Source organism: Cnephaeus nilssonii, assembly GCF_951640355.1.
Source record: "Cnephaeus nilssonii genome assembly, chromosome: 1".
Taxonomy (NCBI): domain Eukaryota; kingdom Metazoa; phylum Chordata; class Mammalia; order Chiroptera; family Vespertilionidae; genus Cnephaeus; species Cnephaeus nilssonii.
In genome coordinates, this window is record NC_137072.1 from 79,628,460 (window position 1) to 79,652,987 (window position 24,528).

Sequence of the window (24,528 nt, forward strand, 5' to 3'; positions counted from 1 at the left end):
GTTGAATTAAGGATAAAGATTGGCTTGGCAGAAAAAAAATCATCTGTCACTTTCATCCTTTTGAGGTGATATGATATATATATAAGAACAATAGAAACAGTAGTAGAAAATCCCCTTAGGTGCCAAGTTCTAGAAAGAAATCTGAAACTTGTGCTTTTGGGAAGAGTGGCTTGAGAAAGAGCTAATGAAGATACGGAAAGTAAACTTTGCCACTTGAACTATGAATATACCAGTATGAATAGCTATGCCTGGCATTGCTATTGGCTGATATGAAAGTGAGAAAGATCAAAATAGATTTCACACACACACACACACACACACACACACACACACACACGGTTGCCATATTTTTACCTACTGAATTTAGGACTTTGAAAGATGGCAAATATCCAGGAGATATTGATGAATAAAGTACCAGATTATAACAACCGGAAATGTCAGAAAGCATTCCTCTCAGTAAAGGTATCAAGGAAAATTTTAATAAAAAGAAAATAAAGGTAACAATTGTTGAGTGAACCCTAATATTAAGTTATTTGGATGCAATATTGTCAGCAAATATATAGAAATGGCCAAACAAGGGAGTGTGGCAAATGTGCGTAGTGAGAAATAGTGGGAGAAAAGAAAAGCTACTCTGTTTTATGCTTGCCATTTTCAAAAACAAAAAGTAAGTTCATGGAACTAAATTTCTTGATTTTTAATGTTGTCATTGTGCTTGGTGCTGTTATTTTGAAATCTATGTCCTAATGTAGGCAGTATTATTCTTAATATTCTCACTACTAAAATAAAATCAGGTCAAAATATAGTTAATGTCCTTTATTTATTAATTCTACAATAATTTGTTAAATGCTTAAATATATGCAAAGTTAAACATTCATATTGCTCATAAAAACTAAAGTTTTACCTTGTTTTTACAATTTTTGATAGAAATAAAACCATAAGTTTTGATAGAAAACAATGGCTTTTATAAATATAAATACTCAGGATGCATTCTGCCAATGATAGAGTTTCTCCTAAGGTAGCTGTGGTGGACATAGCCTAAGGGAACCCCATTGACTCACAGTCGTGTATAATCCCATCCTCTTGAGTGAGAATATAAAATGATTTGCTACTAGCCAGCAGAATGTGGCAAAGGTGGTGGGATTTTGCAGATATAATTAAGGTCTCAAAACACTTGATTTTGATTTTCTCAAAAAGAAACTATCCTAGTTGGGCCTGACTGAGTCAAAGACCTTAAAAGAAGGACTGGTGCCTTCCCTGTAGTCACCTACTCTCGCCCCCTCTGGCCTCAAAGCAGTATGCCACCATGAGTTTTATTGCCACAAGGAAATAAATTCTGCCACCAATATGAGGTAGCTGGGGAGTGATTTTCCTCCAATATTACCTCTGATGAATTTAGTCTGGCTGAAACTTTTATTGCAGCCTTGCTATAAGACTACAAGCAGAGGACCCCACTGGCAAGATGTCCTTTTTGACCAAACTTGAGTCAGGTTCCTCTGATCCCTCTACTCAGCCAGGTCTTGACCTTTGGACTTCCATGTCCACCTTTGCATTAACAAATGTTAGCAAAAATTCTGCTAAATCAGTTTAGCAAGAATCCTCACCTTTGATATCTGATCACCCTCAAGATCTGATCAAATTTCTTAACCTCCCCCCACCACCCCCTTGGTATCTGATCTCTCTGGCCTGCCTTTAGCAAGAATCCTGTTCAGAATGTTTTGCCACAATCCCCCCTTACCTTGATGTTTCCTCTTGGTAATTTTCTATCCACTGACTCCCCCAACTCTGCTATAAATCCTCACTTGTCCATGTTGTATTTGGAATTGAGTTCAGTTCTATACTGAGTTCTCTTTTTCCCTATTACAATAGTTCTAAATAAAATCTGGTTTAACTGCTTTAACTAATGTCTGGCCAAGTTTTTCTTTAACACAGCTAAGCTATTCCTAGACATTTGACCCATAATAATTAGTGTGTTGTGTTAAGCCACTAAGTTTGTGGTAATTTGTTATATCATTAAAAAAACAAAACACTAATACAGCAGTCAATATATAGATGAATTTTCTTCTTTACAGTAATAATAAAAAATTAAAATTCTACATTTGAACACAGACTCCCTCCTCAAAAACAATTTTAATAATAAGTAAAGAATCTGTGTGTGAGATCTAAACAATGCTCTCCCTAGCACATACTCATGGAACAATGGTTTCCTCAGATCTTTTGTGGATCATGGGGTTAGTAAGTGTTTTCTTTTCTGCTTGTTTTTAGAATCTCTTCAAAGTATTTGTAAATAATGAGTGACAATTACTAACACAACAAACAAGTAGCAATCAAGAATACATTTATTTAAGAAAGCTATTTTGACAATGTGGATCATGTGCCTAAGGAAATTTGAGAATTTATTGTAAAGATTTCTCGAGATTAAATCTAATATCTTTTCAAGGTATATAGGAATTATTCACAAAGCCTTTGTTTAGTCATTTTGTAAATGAAAGATTTAAATTGATAAAGTTGAAGCTTTTAATGCTGTTTTTCTTGACTGATGTACATTGTCTGATGTGGTTTTACCTGAGAACCATTGAGAGTGAAATATTTCATATGAGAGCATGTTAACTTCAAGTGGCAAGAGACCCCAGGATAGTGATGAATAATAAACAACTTTTCTTCTTTGTTAGCCTCTCATATCTACGCTTACTGAATATCATGCTGAGTACCCAAAGAAAGTGTGTGTTTGTGTGAAAGAAGCAAGATACTACAGAGCCAACATCAGCCTAACTTCAGAGGATCTCTTGCTGTGCCATCCAGACAATTAAATCACTACTCTCGCTTGGTGAGTTACCTGGCAGACAACAGTGCCTAAAAAAATAAAATTGAATTTATCTTGTTTTGAACCATTTTCTTAGGACAATTTCAGTGGAATTTTGAAGGATAGAGTTTAAAGAATTGTTTGCTTACACAACTATATTACATGAAATGGATTTTTCTGATATTGGCATACAACACATTTTACTACATTAAATAAATCTTACATGAAACTACACTTAAATAACTGCATTGATAAAACACTGAAAATAAAAATTTTCATGGGCACATAACAAAGTAGTCCTGTAATATTAATCAGTTGTTGTGAGTTCACAATATGATTATATGACTACAATCTATATATATAAAACCCTAATATGCAAATAGACAAAACAGCAGAACAACTGAACAACCAAACAACCGAACAACCATTCGCTATGATATGCACTGACCACCAGGGGACACACATGGGACATGGCAAGCATCAGCAACGGGTGGCAGAGCACGGAACATGGCGGGCATTGGCCGCAGCAGGGATGGTGGAGCAGGTGAGCGGGGGCGCCAGACCAATGCGGGGCATTGGTCACTGTCATCAGGGCAAGTCTCTGGTGGTTACTGAAAATTCTTTGCTCCCGTGTGCTGCAGTCTCTCCTGGTACTCACACCTGCTGCCAGTGCTGAAGCTGCCACTTGCACCCGCTGCTGGCGCCCGGCACCAGCCTCAATTGCTCCGTGCTGTCAGTGGGTGTGGGCGGCGGCTGCTGGCCCCAATTGTCCCTCAGGGCTTCTCCACCTCCCCCTGCTCCTGAGGTGGAGAAGCCCTCGCAGCTGGTGCCGGAGTCACTGCTCGCACCTGCTACCAGCACCCGGCGCCAGTCCTGATCTCTCAGTGCCACCAGCAGGGGGTAAGCAGCAGCTGCAGGCCCTGATCGCCTCTGAGGACTTCTCCACCTCCCCCTGTTCCTGAGGGGCGATCAGGGCAGCAGCTGCCACTCACACCTGCTGATGGTGCCAGCCCCACTCATACCAGCTGCTGGCGCTAGCCCCAATTGCTCCATGCCATCAGCGTGTGGAATCGGTGGCAGTGGGAGTGGGGCTGCTGGCAGACAGGGGACCGGGGGCTGCAGCAGGAAGGGCTGGGCAGGGGTATGGAGGATGGGCAGAGACCCACCCCTGTGCCCACCGCAGCCTCATAGCCCACAGTTCCTTTCAAGGTGCACAAATTTGTGCAATGGGCCCCAAGTTAATGATAAAGTGAAAACAAATAATAATGCTAAAAAACTATTTGTGTATTTTAAAATCAAAAGAAACAGGTTAAATATGTAGAAAACTTAACTCTGAATGCAGAAAGAGGAATTATATCCACCATTAACACCACATCGTAAGAATAGATAAACATTTAGCCCATAAAGAGCATGTTCCAACTATGAAAACTGTCTGCTATCTTTTTAAATTGGGTAAACCTAATGAATTGATTTTCTAATAACAATGAAAACCTCATTCACAGAATTATTATTTTAATAATGATGTGAAATGGATTATGGATTCTACCTTTAAACTATTCACATTGCCTCATCTTTAATTCTTTCTAAATGTAATTGAATGATATAATACAAAGAAAATAATAATGCTTTTGTTAAGGCAAAAATTTAAAAGATTAATATAATGTAATCCCTTTTTGTTAAGAGATCATTTTTGCAACAAAGACATTTCTTTTCTATGTGTTCTTATATGTGTCTAGATTTTTCTACTATACATTAGAGGTTTAATTTATATATTAAAATATGACTTCATAATATCCTTTGAAGCTATACTTTGATGAAATCTGTTAGATAACTGCCAATTTTCACAAAGTTTGCTTAGAAAAGATTGATATTTTAAGAATACTCATATTAGCCAGATAAGATATTAATTTCAATTATTGCTATGGTCTGAATGTTTGTGTATCTTCAAAATTTATATGTTGAAAACCAAATGTCTAAGATGATGGTTTAGAACAGTGGTCGGCAAACTCATTAGTCAACAGAGCCAAATATCAACAGTACAACCATCGAAATTTCTTTTGAGAGCCGAAAACCAACTTCTGCACATGGGCCACGAAGTTTCAGTCACACTGTCCGTGCGCACCCGCACGTGGTATTTTGTGGAAGAGCCACACTCAAGGGGCCAAAGAGCCGCATGTGGCTCATGAGCAGCAGTTTGCCGACCACGGGTTTAGAAGATAGAGCCTTTGGGAAGTGATTAGCTCCTAAGCCTGGAGCCCTGGTAAGTGGGATTAGTGCTCAGGTCATGAGAGAGCTTGCTTCTCTCTGTTCACTGACCTGTGAGAATACAAGAAGTTAGCAGTCTGCTCCCCCCAAAAGACTTCTCATTAGAACTTCACCATGCTTCCACCCTGATCTCAGATTTCCGGCCTCCAGAACTGTGATAAGTAAATTTCTGTTGTTTATAAGCCATCCAGTCTGGTATTTTTTAAAAGTAGCCCTAGCAGACTAACACCGTTTGTTGTCTAGCTGAATATTTTATTATTTTATATTTGAGTTATAATAAAGGATGATAATTGTGAATAATTATATTTTCCAAGGAAGATTATAAGTTTTCTCCTATGAGACACACTTATCTATAATATGACATTGTCACTCTCTCATCAAGAGATAAGAGTGTCTCTGGATCCCCTTTAACCTGGTAGGTCCTGTAACTCCGTTGACCAATAGCTACAACAGAAGTGAGGCTGAGCCAGTTCCACAGGTAGACATTAAATAGCATGGAAGCAAAAAAAAATAATAATAATTAAAAATAAATAAATAGCCTGGAAGCTTCTACTGCCTGCCACTGGAAGGCTGCTCCAATTTATGAAGTGCAATTACCCTGAAAGCTGTGATGAGGTCAAAAAGTTCAGGCTCCTGGAGAGGCTCCTGGAGGGTGAACTATCAAGCGGAGAGAGAGAAATTAGAAATAGACATAGAAACAGAGAAATAAAGAATAAGAGACAGAGATAAAGAGAGGAAGATAGAGACAGAGAAACAGAGTCATCAAAGTGCCAGATGTTTGAGTAAAAAACTTCATCTTGAAAGTGAAATCTTAATCCCCAGCCATCTCAGCCACCACCACATAAATCAGAAATAAGCCGCCTAGATGAACTCTTCCAGAATCTCTGACATAAAAATCGGGGCAACCTAAAATGAATTTGACATGATTACATGCAGGGCAGTTTGCTATGAATGATTCACATGGAACTTGTTTACTGGAAGCAGGAGGCTGCCATAACAAGCCAGTGAGAGGAACCTGGGAGGGTCTCAAAGAGGTTGTACGGAAAACTGGGAAGACAGGAAGGAAATTGTGTTCAGACTAGAGAAAGTTGATTGTGTTATGCACTGGTCAAACAGGTTTAGTGAAACAGGTGCCTGTGATAATATGGAAGGTAGAAACTATTTTTGTTTGTTTTTTAACTTGGTTGTTGTTAATCCTAACCTGAGGATATTTTTCCATTGGTTTTTAGGGAGAGTAGCAGAGAGAGAGAGAAAGACAGAAAGAAACATTGATGTGAGAGAAACACATCAATTGGTTGCCTTCTGCATGATCCCCAACGAGGGCTTAGGCCAGGGAGGAGCCTGCAACCAAGGTACTTGCCCTTGACTGAAATAGAACCCGAGACCCTTTGGGCCGTAGGCCGACTATGCTCTATCTACTGTGCCAAACCGGCTAGGGCAGAAATTGTTTTTAAGGAACTGATAGACCCAGAGCAGATAGCCAGACAGGAAGTTGAAAGTGTCAACTGGTTTCTTTAAGCTATAAAAAGCCCAAGACATTTGTAGAAGACATTCATGCCCCGGAGGATGAAACCAGGTGGAAAGAGATCAATCAAATCCAAGAAGCTTCAAGACACCTGACATGTCAGCGAAAGGCTATCTTGAAAGTGGATCTTCCAGCTTTAGTAGCCCCACCTGACAGATACCACAGTCAGGTACAAATCATCCAGCCGCTCGCCTTCCAAAATCCTGTGTCTTATCTTATGAGCAAAGTGAATTGTTATTTTAAGCCATGAAGTTCCAAGTGGTTTTGTTATGAAGCAATAAAAAACTGGAACCTAATGCCTGGATTCCTTATGTAACTATGATTTAAGTAGATTAATCCATTAATTTTTTTTAACTCCAGAAAATAATGTGGAATATTGGTTCTAAACGGGCCATTGAAGGTTATATAAATTTCTAAAACAAAAATAGCACCTAGATAAAACAGCTGGATAATTGGATTTTTAGAATTGTTTTGTATTTTCAAAATACTATGTTACATAAATAAAGGCTGATTTTTCATGGTGTTTTCTGTTTGTTTAAGCATTCTTTAAGGGAAATCAAATAAATTATTAAGTCTAACAGTTGACACCCAAAAATGATCATTTGTGTGCCTGTATGCATCAGTGTATGTTTCCTCTCAGTCCTTTGAATATAACATTTCATTGGAATTAATTTTTGCTGATGTGAAGTTTGTTTTCAGAATATCTGTCATTCCTTCTCAGTAATTGTTTCTCTTCTATCTCTGATAGCTTTAAAGATTATTTTCTTCACTCTGCCCTGCAATATCACTACAATAGGCCGGGAGTGGATTCATTGTATTTATCCTTCCTAGTAGTTTGTGTGTACTTTCAATCTGAAGACTAAGATAATTCTTCAATTCAGAAAAATTCTTAGACATTCCACTTTAGCAAAGCTTCCCCACCTACTGTCTCTCATATTAGCTATGGTTGAGTCATAAGTATTTTCTCTCTGACTCTCAATTTCTTTCTTATTTTAAATATATCATTCCGTGCTCCATTACAGGTAAAATCAGTACATCTTCCCATACAATCGATCTCTCTTTGTGTTCAGACTGAAGATTATGACACTGTATGGAGTTTTATTTTCATATCAGTTACTGCATTTTAATATCCAAGATCTGTGATTTCATTTTACAATCCATCAGTTCTTATATGAGTCTATCTTTGTTTCAAATTTCTTACTGTGTTTAGGGATACTATATTTTCAATGTTCTATTTTAGTATCTTCAACATACTTTAAAATTATTTTGAAATTGCTCTAATGTTTGCATTTCACTTACTTGCTGCAATTTCTCAATTATTGATTTTGCTGATTAATTATTTTACTGTTAGCTTTCCTTATGTCCTTGAAATATTTGCAAAAATTTCACATGGGAAATTCTCTCTCTCTCTCTCTCTCTCTCTCTCTCTCTCTCTCTCTCTCTCTCTCTCTTCCTTCCCTTCTTTACCTCTCTCCCCATGCCTCCTCCCTTCATCTTTGTCCAGTGGTTTTGCATTTCCTTTGACCTGAATTAGCAACTGGAATTATACCAACTCCCCTTCTGTAGTGATCCAGGGCTATTCTAGATCTAGCCACTGAAGTAACAGCTAGTTTATCCCAGACTTCTGGTATAATTTCTTTACTTCCTTCTTCTTTCAAAATTAGTAGATTTATAAAAGCTTTTTTAGTCTTATTTTTTGCATGGATAGCAAGTATTATTCTAGCTCTCATTTCCATACCAAGTGGCTGGTTCTTGTTCTCTGTTCAAGAAATTTGCCACTCAATATCTGTACCTCACATGAGTTGAAATGTGATGATGCCTCTGCTTACTTAGTGTCCTTAACTCTAGCATACTGATGAAATTAGCAATAACTAATGATAAATATATTTTCATTTTAGTTCTGTCATGTTTGGAAGAGAAGGGGAAGCTTGAAGTATGAATTCACAAAGCCATCTTGACCAGAAGTTCTCTGAGAGCTTACTGTTTTTATGTTCCCATAATTATGTGTCCCCCATCCTCTAGTCTAGACATCAATGTCTTGGCTCTATTTATCAGGAAACATCTATTTTTCCAGATAACTATCTACTATAAAGGGTCTTCAGCCAGGGATTGTATAAAGAAAACAAAAATGTTTATTAAAAGGAGTTGAAACAGTTACTGAAACATGTAAAGTTCATTGTATAAAGAGCTATAAGATAATATGTATGTTATTTCATAATATATATTAATAAGACCTCCTATTTTCTCCTTATCCAGGAACAGAGGATCAATCTAAACCCATTGAACTAAGAGTATACTCTGAACACTGACTAGTCTCCATGTTTTATATATTTGATCCTGTTGTGCAACCCTGGTTGCCCTGACATATGTCTTGCACTGGGTCTCTCATCATTAATCATAGATGGCCATTATTCTTTTCCTTCCTAATCTTGGTAATGGCTATATGATACTTCTCTCTTTTTCTCTCTAACCAGACCCCTGGAAGTGCATTTCTCTCAGTGAGGTCTGTGTTCTTTCACTGCTTAGGACTAATAAGTGACTTTTTCAAGTAACTTTGGTGGAAAAAGTTGACATGTATTATAATTGAAAGAGTGCTCTCCAATGACAAAACAGTGTAAACACCATGACTCTTCCTATTTAACACCATTGCATTCTACTCACAATCAGTAGTTTGCTCTGCATTGCCCCCTCAGTTACTCCGTAGTCAGCATCACATTGGTCAAATCAGTATGCACAGTGTCAAACACTGGTGTATATTGAAAGCTATAATTTTTACCTTAAGGAGTTTCAGTGTATTTGGAAAGACAATGAGAAAAATTTTCAATACATTAATTTTGTTTTGTGCAAGTTGAAAGAAGAGGATGTAAGCAACAGAGAGACTAGGTAGAAGAAAATTGTAATGACAACATGAGATTGGGGCCTGAATCATAATGATGACATTGGAATAAAAAGAGTAAGCCAAGAAATACAGCAAAAAAGAATCAACATATCATGAGACAGGACCTGAGACATGTAGAAAACCAGAGAGAAACATGATGTATGAAACATGATGATCATGAGAACAATAGGGCAACAGCAGTAAGAACAGTAACAACACGTTGCATTTGCTAAGTGCTGACTGAAATATTTCAAACAGAGGAAAATGAAACAACGTGAGTGCCAGTGACAGAACTTGGAAAGAGAGCAATTATAATAAGGAAAATAATTGAGTTATAGAAATTCAAGTTCGATGTGATTATGAGCCATGCAGATGAAGAGTTCCTGAGACCTCTTAAGCAAGAGAAATGTATTTTCGGGCATCAGTGGAGCCAAAATTTAGAAAGGCAGTAAGGTATGGTGGAGCAGAACCTCGAAAAACATGCAAGAAACAAAATAAAATGAGAAATATAGAGTGTAATTTACCTTAGATTTAGTTGCTTTAATCAAACTACATAATTTTGGGGGACTTATACAGAATTTCACATTTTCTTTATCACTTCACCAAATGAGTAATGAAGCAACATCTTTTTCACATTACTTTTTATTTCTAGATTTTCCTTAATGTGAATATTTATGCTCTAATTGTATTGCTTAATTGCAAAATAGCACCTCTCTCTACACCATTGAGTCCCTCTAGTAAAAGCCACTTTGGAAAACTAAAAATTCCACTGCTTCTTTCTGTAAATCCATTTTCGTTTTCATCTGTCATGTAATTCGAAAGAAAGGTAATAATTTTATGCTTGCAGAAACATAAAGTATGCCTGAATCTATAATGGCCTCTAGAATTATCTCTTTGGAACGTCATAAAATACCTTGAAATACACAGTGAATTAATAAAACTGTAACAATTTACCGGGTCTTTTTTCCCCAAGCAACAAAGATCCAAAAAGAGGAGAACTCCCAGTATATGGAGATTGGAGTGACCACTCCAGTTTGTTTTTATTGCCGTTTTATTTTATTTTAATGTCTCCTAATAAGCTAGCACGTGCCATATTCCTAAACAAATTGCAAAATGAACATATTAATATGGAGCTCATGTGTGTCCCTTTCCACCTTGGCACAATAGCCTACATTGTAGAGTGCTCCATGGAGAATTCTGTAACACTGGGTGGCGCTATATACTAACAGAAAATATATTTAGCATGAATATAGGTTTTTTGTAGCTTCAGTTCCTTTTTGCAGTCTTGATATCAACTATCACCAGATCTTATTTTGCTGGTCCTTCTGCTATTCTACTCACACACATGTCTAGAACAAATTGGCCTATTAGCAAGGAAATGTCAACAATGTTGCTCCAGCTAGGTAACATGTTCATAATAGTGCATTATGACACATAAACTGGAAGAAAATGAAAATATTTGATAGAGAATCATGTTTCCCTCATGATGATGACTGGGATTATTTGTTGGAGAAAAACATTAAACAAATTACAAATTTGCACAGCCAGTGAATTCCAAAGCAGCACCACATTCTCTACACCTGGGTTGTTTGAAAGATGATGTAATAATGCATCAGTTGTAACAGGGAAGTTATTAAATTTACTCACCTAGATCTCCCCAGAGTCACTCACACAAATTGAGCTATCTTTTTCAGGAAATTGGATGCCAAAGAATTTATATTCAAAAGGAGTAAATATAAAGGTTTTCTGAAATGTTAACAGAGTATCTGTTGTACAAAGACCAAAAACATACATTGGATGAGTATATTAATGGAATGTTGGAATCTCTGATCAAAATAATAAGAGAACAAAGAATATTTTTGAGGGCAGGTGCTTTTCATTTGTCTCTTATAAATAACCTGCATTGTTTTTTTGTAAATTATCAAATAAAGAATAATATCAATGTATGAATGTCCTCTTTGGTGAGCCCTCTCCCTCTACCCCCACATTTATATATATGGATAGTTGGTGTATCCATCAGTTTTTTTAACTGCATGAAGTACATTTACATACATATATTCACATTTTCCATTTTATACAAATAGGACCATGCTATGCATATGGTTTGGCAACTTGATTTTCAATTTAAAAAAACACACACAGATCTTAAGTATCTTTTGTGTCAACATAAATGTCTAATTAATCATTTTTAAAGCAGCATGATATCCTATAGTATGCATATGCTATAACTTCTCTAACCATTTTCTCATTAAATTTTTAGGCCTTTTTCCTTTATTACAAGCAATGATGCAATAAACATGTGCATGTGTGTATTTCTGTTAGATAAATTTTATAAGAATTGCTAGGCAAAGGGATACATACTTTCTTAACTTTGTCTAATTTTGAATTCCCCTCATTGTACTAAGAGAGTGGCTTATTGAAATCCCAATCCCAGTCCTTAGAAAATATGAACAGCATTATTTTTTCTAAGAGTTTTCCAATATTTAAATGGTAGGATGCTAGATTTGTGTTGTTTTCATTGCTGAGCATAGGTAAGAATGTGGATTATTTTATAATGTTATTGGGATTTATGGGCTTTCTTTGTAGAACTGCACATTCGCATTACCTTTACACATTTTCATACTGGGTTGATCTTACTTTTTTTGTATAACATTATAAGAAATTTTTATATCATGTATATTTAGTTTTTTTATAATAGCCATTGTAAATATTTATTCCAATGTGTCCTTTGTTTATTAGCATTGTTTACATCATTTTTGATGAACATAGCTATAAGTTACTAGTTATCTCTATCAATCTTTCTCTGTATGATTTCTGATTTTGTGGTCTTACTTAAGAAAGCATTTTCCACCTCCCAAATTGTCAACATATTTACATTTATTTTTTTAGTAATACTTTCATAGTCCAGATTATTATACATACCTATTTAATTGTATATATCTCTATACTTTTTTGTATATGATGTTTGGGAGGGAATTAACATTTTTTTTTCTAAAATTTATAACTAACTTTTCAGAACATTTACTAAAAGATTTATTCTCTTTCCATTGACTTGAAACAGTGCTTTAATTATCAACTCAAGAAATCTTTTTTGAGGTTTTAAATAAATGTTTACTTCCTTTAGTTTTATTGTTTACACTATGCTTTATTTTTATAAAACTTTTATCATTATAATCAAATAATATCAATACCATTCATAAGCTTATTTTTAAAACATATTTGATCACTATGGGGATTACAATACAACTGAGTTAAGCTAAACAAGATTAATATTATCCTTCAGAAAATGTTAAATGACTATGGTTTCTATTTTTAACTTTTTTTTTCTTAATTCACACAGTGACTCTTTAATATTTATAAAATATTATCTTTCTCAAGTGATTTAAAAATAGCTATCTTGAACCAGGAAACTTGCAACCATATATTGACTTAGGTATGAAACAATTTATATTGGTAAAGAGAACAGATAATAATTTTAGCAATGTTGCAATTATTGTGTCTGTACTTCAGTGAGCACACTAAAATGTGTCTGTATAGCTTAATTTAAAAAAACACACACAATTGTTCAATTATTATTATTATCATTATTTTAATCCTCACCCAATAATATGTGTTTTTATTGATTTTTAGAGAGAGAGGAAAGGAGAGAGAGAGAGAGAAAGAGAGAAAGAGAGAGACCAATGTGAGAGAGAAACATTGATCGGTTGCCACCCATACTTGCCCTGACCAGGGGTTAAACCTGAAACCTAGGTAGGTGCCCTAACTGGAAATTGAACCTGCAACTTTGGGTATATGGGATGATGCTCCAACCAACTGAGCCACCCGGCCAGGGCTATAGCTTGACATTTTTTAGAGCACAAGTCTAGACAAACTAAACATTTCTCCTAGCAATTTAGATGAAGCCTTTAATGGACTAGTTGGCTTTCTTAGACATCTTCTACAAAGATGATTTTATGATAATTTCTTGACCCAAGAATATTTTTCCTTTGTAATATCTTCAGAGCAAGAACATCTCTCTACATCTAATTCTTAATAAAAGTGCAATATTTACATGAATATAGTATAAGAGGTTATGAATTATTTTTATTCACATTTTTAACACAAAATATGTGGGGTTTTCCCCTCACATTAACCGAATCTTCAACTCTGGACAGCAATTGCATGTTCTACAATTCATTTGAATTCTGACACAAACTACCTAGCGATAAAGCAGACCTCACAGGTTGATTGAGGGTTCATTCCCACAAAACTGTCCCTATACTTCATATGCCAATTGAAAATTCAGGGCTTCCATACTTCTAAGTGACTGCTATAAATCCTTTTCATAATTTGTTAATATGAATGCCTCACAGAGCTCAAGAAAGGTCTTTACTTATTACCAGCTATAAAGGATATAACTCAGGAACAGCCTAATGGAAGAGATGCACAGGAAAAGGTATAGAAAAGAACATGAAGCTTTCTCGTCCTCTCTGTATACTTTCCCATCCCAGCTACTCAATGCATTCACCTTCCCAGAAGCTCTGCTAACCCCATCATTTAGGGATTGTTATGGAGATTTTATTATGTAGGCATGATTGATTCAACCTTTGGCCTTTAATGATTAACTCAACCTCCAGACCTCTTCCTGCCACAAAGATTGGGATGGGGCTAAAAATTTCAACACTCTAAACATGCCTTGGTCCTTCGAAAGACCAGCACCCATCCTGAAGATACTTAATGCCCTACTAAGCATCTAAATGTCACCTTATTAAAATATACACAGGTGTGGTTGTAAAGGGCATGTTATGAATAACAAAAGATGTTCCCAGGAAATGCTAAGAGATGCTTTTAGAATCTCTCTCAGGAACTGAAGACAAAGACTAAATATATAGGGTGGGGCAAAAGTAGGTTTTTAGTCCTTTGTATGGAAAATCCTACCTAATAAAAAGGTAATATGCAAATTGACCGCACCTTCGCTACGCCTAAGCCACGTCCACCAGCCACGCCCACCAGCCAATCAGGGCGAGTATGCAAATAAACCCAACCAAGATGGCTACAGCCAGAGAGAGCAAGGTTTCCCAGGCAATGGAGGAAGCCAAGCTTTCCGCCTGCCCTTGCTAGGCTTAAGCGTCCACTCAAGCTACAAAGTTTCAATTATAGAAGGTAAACAAATCTTAACAGAAATGGCGGCAGCCACGGAGCTGGAGAGAGCAGGCCAGGGTTGCCCCCAGCAATGGAGAAAGCAAAGATTTCCGCACACCTTGGCCAGGCCCAGGCCTCCGCTTAAGGCTACAAAGTTTCAATTATGGAAGGTGAATTAACCCCAACAGAAATGGCTGCCGGCCACAGAGCAAGCAGGAGGCTTGGATCCACTCCACGTTACAAAGTTTCAATTGTAGAAGGTAAATAAATTCCAGATACCATGGCCTCCTCTTGGGATGCCAGGGGGCATGGCTGGCCTGCAAACCACCACAGGCCACTCGCTCAGGCTGCCCCATGCCCCAAGGGAACCCCTACCCTGATCCGGGACACCCTTCAGGGCAAACCAGCTGGCCCCCACCCCTGCACCAGGCCTCTACCCTATCTAATAAAAGAGTAATATGCAGATTGACCATCACTCCAACACATAATATGGATGCCCCCATGTGGTCAAAGAGCCTGCCCCCATGTGGACACAAGATGGCCACCACAAGATGGCCAGCAGGGGAGGGCAGTTGGGAGGCACCAGGCCTGCAAGGGAGGGCAGTTGAGAGGAACCCAGGCCTGCAAAGGAGGGAAGTTGGAGGCGATCAGCCCTGCAGGGGAGAGCAATTACGGGAGAACAGGCTGGCAGAGGAGGGAAGTTGGGGGCAAACAGGATGGCAGGGAAGCAGTTAGGCATCAATCAGGCCGGCAGCGGAGTGGTTAGGGGGTGATCAGGCTGGCAGGCAGAAGCAGTTAGGGGCAATCAGGCAGGCAGGCAGGTGAGCAGTTGGGAGCCAGCAGTCCTGGATTGTGAGAGGGATGTCCGACTGCCCGTTTAGGCCCGGACATCCTAACGGGCAGTCCGACATCCCTCGAGGGGTCCCAGATTGGAGAGGGTACAGGCTGGGCTGAGGGACACCCCCCCTCTCCGTGCACGAATTCCGTGCAACAGGCCTCTAGTAATACAATGATAAAGAATAATACAAGAATGAACTCTGTGTTTTGCATCCTCACAACTGTAAACCTACTTTTGTCCCACCCTGTATATTCCTTACTGTATCAGAACTTACACAATAAATACAAAGCAATTTTCTAATATATGTTCAGGTTTCTAATATGTATATTCATGCAAGAAAAAATAATACAATACTAAATTTTACAATATTTAAGAACTATTATATATATCAAAAGGTTAAATATGATTTCTTATAAACAAAATTTCACTAGAGTCATAATAAAACAATATAATAATCTTTATGGTAAAATGTATTGATTAAGCAATTAAATCTAAGCATTGTTTGACTATTTTCAAACATAAAACACATTCATAAACATAGTAGACCATAATCCTGTCATAATACATATATTACTAATTCATAATTTAAAGTTTTCTTCAACTTGATTTCATTATGTTTAAATTAGAATTGTTAAACTCTACATTTAAAAGCATAAAGATGGCAGTCAATGTGTTCTTAGAAATCAAAAAAACATCTGTTACATGAGGTTATTTTGAGTCAACTAAATGTATTGTTTGGAATATACTTAATTGAAAGCAGTAATTAATTACATCACATTAGTACTTTCCCCCCTTTTGTAGCTGTTATTGTTTTATATATTATGGGATATTATGAAACTTAGACCCATAGTGTTCAAATATCAACAATATGAACTACTCAATGAATTTGTCTTATATTTGTTACAACTATTTTCTAAACTGGCATGCATTTAAGATCATTGTTAAGACTCTAGTCTGTCTTCATTTCACATAAGTCTTTATAAACTCTGGACTTTCTTTTAACTGGCAAGACAATATAGGAGCACTCGATTTCTTCATAACAATATTTTTTTATATTTAGTATCTGCATGTACAGACTACTAAACAGGGACATTGTAAAACTAGGTTATTTTAATTCATACACTAATAATTTCATTTCATAATTATTCCTTAGGGGGAAAACAGGTAAGGTTGTTAAATTATTTATATTAATTTAGCTTCTGCAAATTAGTATTTACACTAAGTTAAGATTATACTTATCTATTGAAATTTTATGAATAATATGATTGTAGGCACAGATATTAAAGTCTAAAACTTATACTTCTTATCAATATTGATTGTTGCCAACATATAATTAGAAGAACTGCATGACTTTTTTGTACATATAATCAGATTTCAAAGATTTTAATATTGATGTATTTGAGGAAACATGAGAGTATATCTACATTAGATTTTGCTGAAAATTTTCCATAGCAATTTATAATTGTAGGTAACATGACATTTAAGGCTATTTAAAGGATAATTAGGATATTATTATGAATGCATTAAAATTTAGTATTTTAAAACTGCACCTTCATTTTTAAATATGACATACCTTATGGTAGCATATTTTAAAACAATGCATTTCCATATGTGCACTTGAATGAATAATGTCAATAGGATAGTTATACAGACTTCCACTATTTCCAACAAAAAATTCTTTGAGAAGATTTAATGTCTCTGATTCTTCAAATGTCTTTACTCATAATGTCTAAATGAATCCTGTTGCTCTAACTACCCTGTTTCTCCACATGTTACATTCATTTCTAATCATCTCATAAAGAACAGATAATGTCCTACCTACTATATGATGTTGCCTTGGATGGTTGGGTCTTAATATATTGATGTAATAAAAGCCAATTTTTTTATCTCAATAATTTCTAAGAATTATAGTACTGAAAATTTGCATCTCAGGTTTTTTTAGGAAGTAAGTCAAATTGAGGAGTTTATGATAGAAACTGAACAGTTACCTGCTTGCCAACCTCAGGTTTCTTCTCCCATGCCTGATTGGGATTCATGACCTGTTCCCTTAGGGATTTCAAAGCAGGCATTATTTCAATCACAGGGATATTCACCTGGCAGATTAGGCCAAACTGACATGCTCCTTTAGTCTGCACCATAGAATTCAACATGTGGTTTTAAATTTGGGTGGTGAGAGGATAAAAACAGATATGTTCAAACCTTTTAAACATTTCCAGCTGAAGATTTAAGGTCTTTGAAATCATGAGCTGTATTTCTTCTATTTTGTTTTTTATCCAAAACCATAACAATAAAAAATGTACTAGATAAATTCTTGCTTACCTTTAATTTTTTTAAAATAATTACTTTGCATTGAATTGCTAGGATTAAATAATTCATATATGTAAAATTATTAGAATATAAGAATGCATGCCACATATTAAATATTTTATATATGATTATTATTCTATGAGAATTAATTTAGAGGAAATTGGTCAATTTTAGATAGCAGCTGCCACCAGTACAAAAGATGGTAAAGTAGGTCTTAATCAGGAGAGATGTTTAGTATTTTCTTGTCTTAAGAACACACACCTCTCTTTGTTAATTCTTTAAAGAACAAAATAAGGATTGAATTACCTTTGATTAACTTTGATTGCTAGATTGTGTTTTCCACTGAACACCAGGTTGAGTATAATTTGGACAATATTGGTCCTACGTTTCATTAAGATTTATTTGCAATAACCAAAAATTCCTGATAAAGAAAAGCAACTGTTGCAATATAATTAATTGGCATAATGGAAGAAAATTTTGAAAAGCAGAACTCCCCCCTCCCAAAAATAAAATGGGTTGGAGGGAAAGTAATACAAAAAAAAATTGAATAGGAACAAGTCAGACATGTCAGTCACATCTGAATGTTTTATAAAATCCTCAAGTTTTGTACTTGTACAGACTGAAAACCTGGTACATTTAGGTAGCTCTTCTATCAGTGTCACTTCAAGGGATATTTAGGGATATGCAATTGGATTTATGTAGAGAAAATTGCACATAGTTTAGTAAGGCTAGCTTTTCAATGGATGGAAAAAAATATGAAATACTACATCTCAAACTAAAGTGGGATTTTGTTTGTTTTTATTTTTTACAAGTAATGGGAAACAACTGTAAAATTTTAAGCAGGTAGCAATTTAATCAGATTACATATTAGAGAATATATCTTTGATTAATTTGATTAAGTTTATATAGTCATTCATTTAAGAAATATTTGTTATATGTGCCAGACACTGCACAAGATGCTGTTATATGTGCCAGATATTGCTCATGATATTATAGCAAGGTGAAGAGGACAAAAAGCAATATTTTTCATGGAGCTAATGATCTAGCAGAATAATTTGACAATAAACAAGGAAACTCATAAGCAATAAGATTTTAGAGAGTGATAACATCATGAAGGAAATAAGCAGAATTAAGTGCCATGGTGTAATTGATGGGTGTGAGCAACAGTAGCAACACCAAATAGCATCCTATATAATAAAAGCCTCATATGCAAATAGACCGAACAGCGGAACTATCAGTCAGCAGGAGGGATGGGGCTGGCAAGCAGGTGGTGCCAGAACAGCCAAGGTGGTGCCAGTGGGCAGAGGGAGGGGATAGCAATCAGGGGGCGGTGGTGACCAGTGGTGGTGGAGGGGCGACCGGGTGCAGGGCCAGATGCTGGCCAGCCAGCGCTGTCCCCCAATTGGCCCGCAGGTCGCCTCCTGCAGAGGGAGGCCAGACGAGGAGCCGACATCCCCCAAGGGCTTCTGGTCTGCGAGAGGGCGCAGGCTGGGCTGAGGGAAACCCTGCCCTCCCCCCCACCATGCATGAATTTTCATGCACTGGGCCTCTAGTGATAAATGAAGAGCTCATTGAGGAGAAGCATCAGCTCTACCATTAGAAGGGCTGGAGCCAGAGAAAGAACAAGTGCAAAGTGCTGGAGGAAGAAAGAATGAGGCATGTTAAAAAAATCAAAAGTACACCAATGTGCATATTATATGAAACAAAATGTAGTACAAGTGGAGATTTAAAGGCTAGTTTAACAGCTCATGTAGAGCATCATAGCATAGGACATGGGAAAGACGACAGTTCTATTTTAAGAATGGGATTCTATTGGTTGACATTTAAAAATGGGTTGATATCATCTTAATTACATGTTTAAAATATGACATTAACACATGGTTAAGTTGTCAATGAGACTGTATGGAATAGGGAAACTAGTTAGGGAGATATCACAGGCTGCCAAGTGAAAGCTAGTGATGATTTGCCTTGAGTGGTAACAGGGGAGATGGTGAGCATACAGGTAGAGCTGCAGGTTCCTATTGATGGGATGCGTTAAGAAATGGATGAAGCAAAAGGAGAAATCTAGAATAGATTCCTGAATACTTAAAAACAATCCAGCCCTGGCCAGGTAAGCTTAGTTAGTTGGAGCATTGTGCCATACACCAGAAAAAGATTGTGGATTCAATTCCTGGTCAGGATACATACCTCGGTTGCAGGTTTGTCTCCCAGGTGGGGTACATACAGGAGGCCGGGAAACAACCAATTGATGTTTCTCTCTCACATTGATGTTTTTCTCTCTCTTTCTCTCCCTTCCTCTCTCTAAATATATCCTTTGGTGAGAATTTAAAAAATAAAACAAAAAAAAATCCAAAGATGTCTACAAAATATATTACTTTGCACATCCATAAATAGAATATACAGTTAAAAAGGGTGAGAAAATACACACTACTAAAGTCACGGAAGAGTTTGCAAGCAACCCATTTATCCAACGTTGTTTTTTTGCACCAACATAATAATGACATACTATATGTAGTGTATGAATGTTTTCCCTTGTATTCTACCATGCCAGGATGTGTTACATGGTAATATTTTAAGTATTATATTAATCCCAACTTCGAAATGAAGAAACAGAGTTTAAAGACATTAAGCAATTTATCCAAGGTCACTTACCCAAAAGATGTCAGTGCTGGATCAAGAATACAACTTTTGCACTTCTGTCCTAGAAAACTTTTTAAAAAATCTTCAATGCTAGAACAAATGCCAATTCTTCCTCCACTAAGCTGTGTCTAAAATTGCCTTCAAGCTATAAGTAATCCATACATCTTTCAATAAGAAATGCTAATATTCATTAATCAAAGCACTTGTTTATTGGATTTGTTATCAAAGGAAAAAACATACCTTGAATAAATATTTAATTTCCTCCTAAGGGCACCAGACAAATAATATCATTCATCTTCTATCCTTTTTACATACAGGATGAAAAGTTTGCCAAGGAATAAAGTGCTTGCAGGGCTCAATATTAGCCTGTTTAGATTTACAAATTCTTGGTGGTAGCAATGTTGGTAAATATAGCCCATTTGTCACTTTACATTTTAAACTCAGAATGAAAATAATATAATTTCTCATTCTCACAGTGCATACTGAGTTATGAAACCAATAAAATGTAGATCAAATATTAAGTAAAAGCACTGATATAGGCGGAAAAAAAGGATATAGACTACTATAAATTTACTAAAACTTTAATTTGGAGCAAATTGCGAAGAAGCTACTAAAAATGTTTAACACTTTCACAGTGCAATCTCATTCTCAGTTACATCCCCAATTATAGGACTAGCATAAAGATACAGTATTAATGTACTTATAATAGGTTTTCAAGATATTAGAAAGAGTCACTAAAGTCTTATATGGTACCGATGGCTTTAAACAGTTTAAAATGTTGCCTGTTTTGTGAGTAAATTTTTTAAATGTAGAAATAGCTTCACACATTATGTAATCTAATGGTTACTTGTATTACTTGTAAATTGGAACTTATTTTTACTCATTAGAGTCCTAAGGTGACCAGATCGCCCGCTTTTGGCAGGACAGTCCCGATTTTTAACAATTTGTCCCGAGTCCCACTGCCTTTTAAAAAAGTCCCTATTTTCAAAACGCCGTGGGACAAATTGTTAAAAATCAGGACTGTCCTGCCAAAAGCGGGATGATCTGGTCACCTTACATTAGAGAGATACTGGAAATTATTAGTTATTAGGATACAACAGGTTGTGCTGCTTCCAGTTCTGTCTTTCAGTAAGTTCACATTTTGATTAACTGCCTTTCCTTTTGCTGCTATTTCCCAGAAGAATGTGTCTTATCATTTTGTATTTCTAAATAGAACACTATCAGGAATTTATTAATGTCTTTCTTTTACAGGTTATTTGTAAGCTTGAATAACTTATTTATTGATGATAGTTCAACACATTAGGTTAATTATAAAATATAAGAGAAAGGACTTAATTTGATATCTGCCATCCTAGTCATAGCTATTGAGTTAAGAAATATATTTAATCATTAATGATATTTATTGCTGGTAAGACAACAAATTCCAGATTTCATTAAAATTTGATTATTTTATTTAATATTTTAAAAATAAAATTTAGATTAGGTTTTTATATTTTATTTATTTACATGTATATCTATCTTTTTTATTTTGTAATTATAATCCTGTATCTTTCTTGATTGCCCAAGAAAAGTAAATCATTAAAATATGAAAGATGACACAAATCCTGGGATCTAATCTTATGCATGAATCCAGAGTATTGTCATTCTAATGGATTTTAAATATTTGCAAGCAAAACTAAATCCATTTTAAAAGAATAGCTCACACTAAGTCACAGGTTCTTGTACAATTTTCTTCCCTGGAACTTAGATCCAATCAGATTTCAGGTTCTCCATATGTAAGATGGTAAAGTTACAAACATTCTAAATATCTCAAACAAATTAAATGTGCACCTAAAAAAACAACAACAGAAAAATAAGAAAAAGTTAAACCCAAAGTTAGCCAAAGAAAGTAAAAATCAGAGCAGAAATGAATAAAATAGAGACTAAAAAAGACAATAGAAAAAAATCAATAAAACCAAGATCTTGTTCTTTGAAAAGATAAACAAAATTGACAAACTTTTAGCCAGACTCATCAAGAAAAGAAGAGAGTATTCAAACAAAATAAAAAGTGAAAGAAGAGATGCTACAACTGATACCATATAAATACAAAGGACCAAAAGAGACTACTATGGATAATTATACATCAACAAATCGGACAACCAAGATGGACAACCAAATTCCTAGAAACATACAACCTCCCCAAACTGCTCATCCTATATAATAAAGAGGTAATATGCAAATTAACCCTCATGCCCTCACAAGATGGCTGCCTATGACCAGGCCGGGAACCGGGCCTAAACTGGCAGTCGGACATCCCCCAAGGGGTCCTGGATTGGAGAGGGTGCAGGCTGGGCTGAGGGGACCCCTTCCCCCATGCATGAATTTCGTGCACCGGGCCTCTAGTGAAGAAATAAAAATCTGAATTTATAAATTACTAGTAAGGACATTAAATCAGTAATCAAAAACCTCCCAATAAACAAAAGCCCAAGACCAAATAGCTTCATTGGTGAATTCTACTAGGACAAATTTATCTTCAATGCCGTTGTTTGTTTGTTTGTTCATTTAAAGTAGTTTACAGTACATTGAATAAAATTTGAAAATAAGAGTCTATACTAATAAAAATGTATTGGTGCATAATTGAAAAGTTTGTAAAGGGTTAGGACATTTTAAAATACCATGTACTTCACTACAAGGTGAAAAGTACCTTTACATTTACCTCTGCCTCTGACACCTCTTTTATCAAGTGATGAAACCATGAGTGCCAAGCAAATAGATCTACTAAGTGACGTTCTGGAACTCATCCTGGCTGACTGTAAAGGAAAAATCAATTAGATAATGCATTGCATCACATTGTTTTGAGCTTTTCCTTGCCTCACTTTCCCTATTTTTCATCACCTTTACTGCTCGGTCCTATGCCTCCTTTATAAAATGTTAGCATTTTAATTTTTGCTTCAGTCACTGCTATTTTAGGACATTACCTAAGACATTTCCTTCATACTTAAAAATTAAACAGTATAATACCGATATCACCAAAATCAAATTGAACAATCCATATCATTATCACAATAGATATGGGGGAAAAATTCAAAATTCAATTTATAGTAGAACTGTTAGTGACCTAGTAATAGAGAGCACATCATTAGCATAATAATATCTAGGATGGGTACAAATAAGAGCATAGTTAATGATGAAATATAAAAAAATATTTTTATCTGAGATGAAAGTATAATAAAAATGTGTCTTAAGCCCTGACTGTGTAGCTCAGTTGGTTAGTGCCCTCTCTATATGCCAAGGTTGTGGGTTTGATCCCTGGTCAAGGCAAATACAAGATACTACCAATGAATGCATAAATAAATGAACAACAAATTGATGTTTCTCTCTCTCCCTCTCTCTAAAATCAATAGATAAAAACTTTAAAAAATTTTGCCTTGATTTAAAAAAAGAGTGTCCCTTAGCATTTATAATCAATATTCTATTGGATATTTCATTTAATATGAGAAAAATAAATACAAGTACTCAAAAAAAGAAATGAAACTTTTATCATTTGCTGATGTCATAGTTACACTAAAAATCAACAATATAAAATGTGCCAATATAATTTAGAGGCAATTTAGTAAGGTCACTTCATAAAATTTTAATATATAAATATCAACTGTATTTGAAAAAACAATAAGAAATAATATTTAAATGTAACAACTGGTAACTAACAACAACAAAACACAAGAGATTACTTTGAGTAAATTTAGTTGTAAGAATTTTTTTAAACACTATATCAAAATCCATAAATATTATTGAGAAAATTTTCTTAAAATTTTAAGAATATATTATTCCATGCTTAAGTAATTCAGTAATATTAAGAAATAACTTATAGGTTTGATTCAATGCAAACCTAAACAATGTAGTGGTGTGTTGTGTGTGTATGTATATGTATATGGGTGTAGGAATTTTTTTAGTTTATTCCCAAATTAAAATGGAAGTGAAATGGACCAAGACTAGCCCAGACAGTATTGATGAAGCAAAACACTGGCAGAGACCTTAACTCAGTAGATATCAAGATTTATTTTAAAGCTTCAGTAATTAGGAATGTGTGCTATTGGTGTTATTGGAGAACCCAAAATAAATTAATGGAACACAAATTTAATTTATGTCAAAGTGGCATGTCAGAGCAGTGGGAG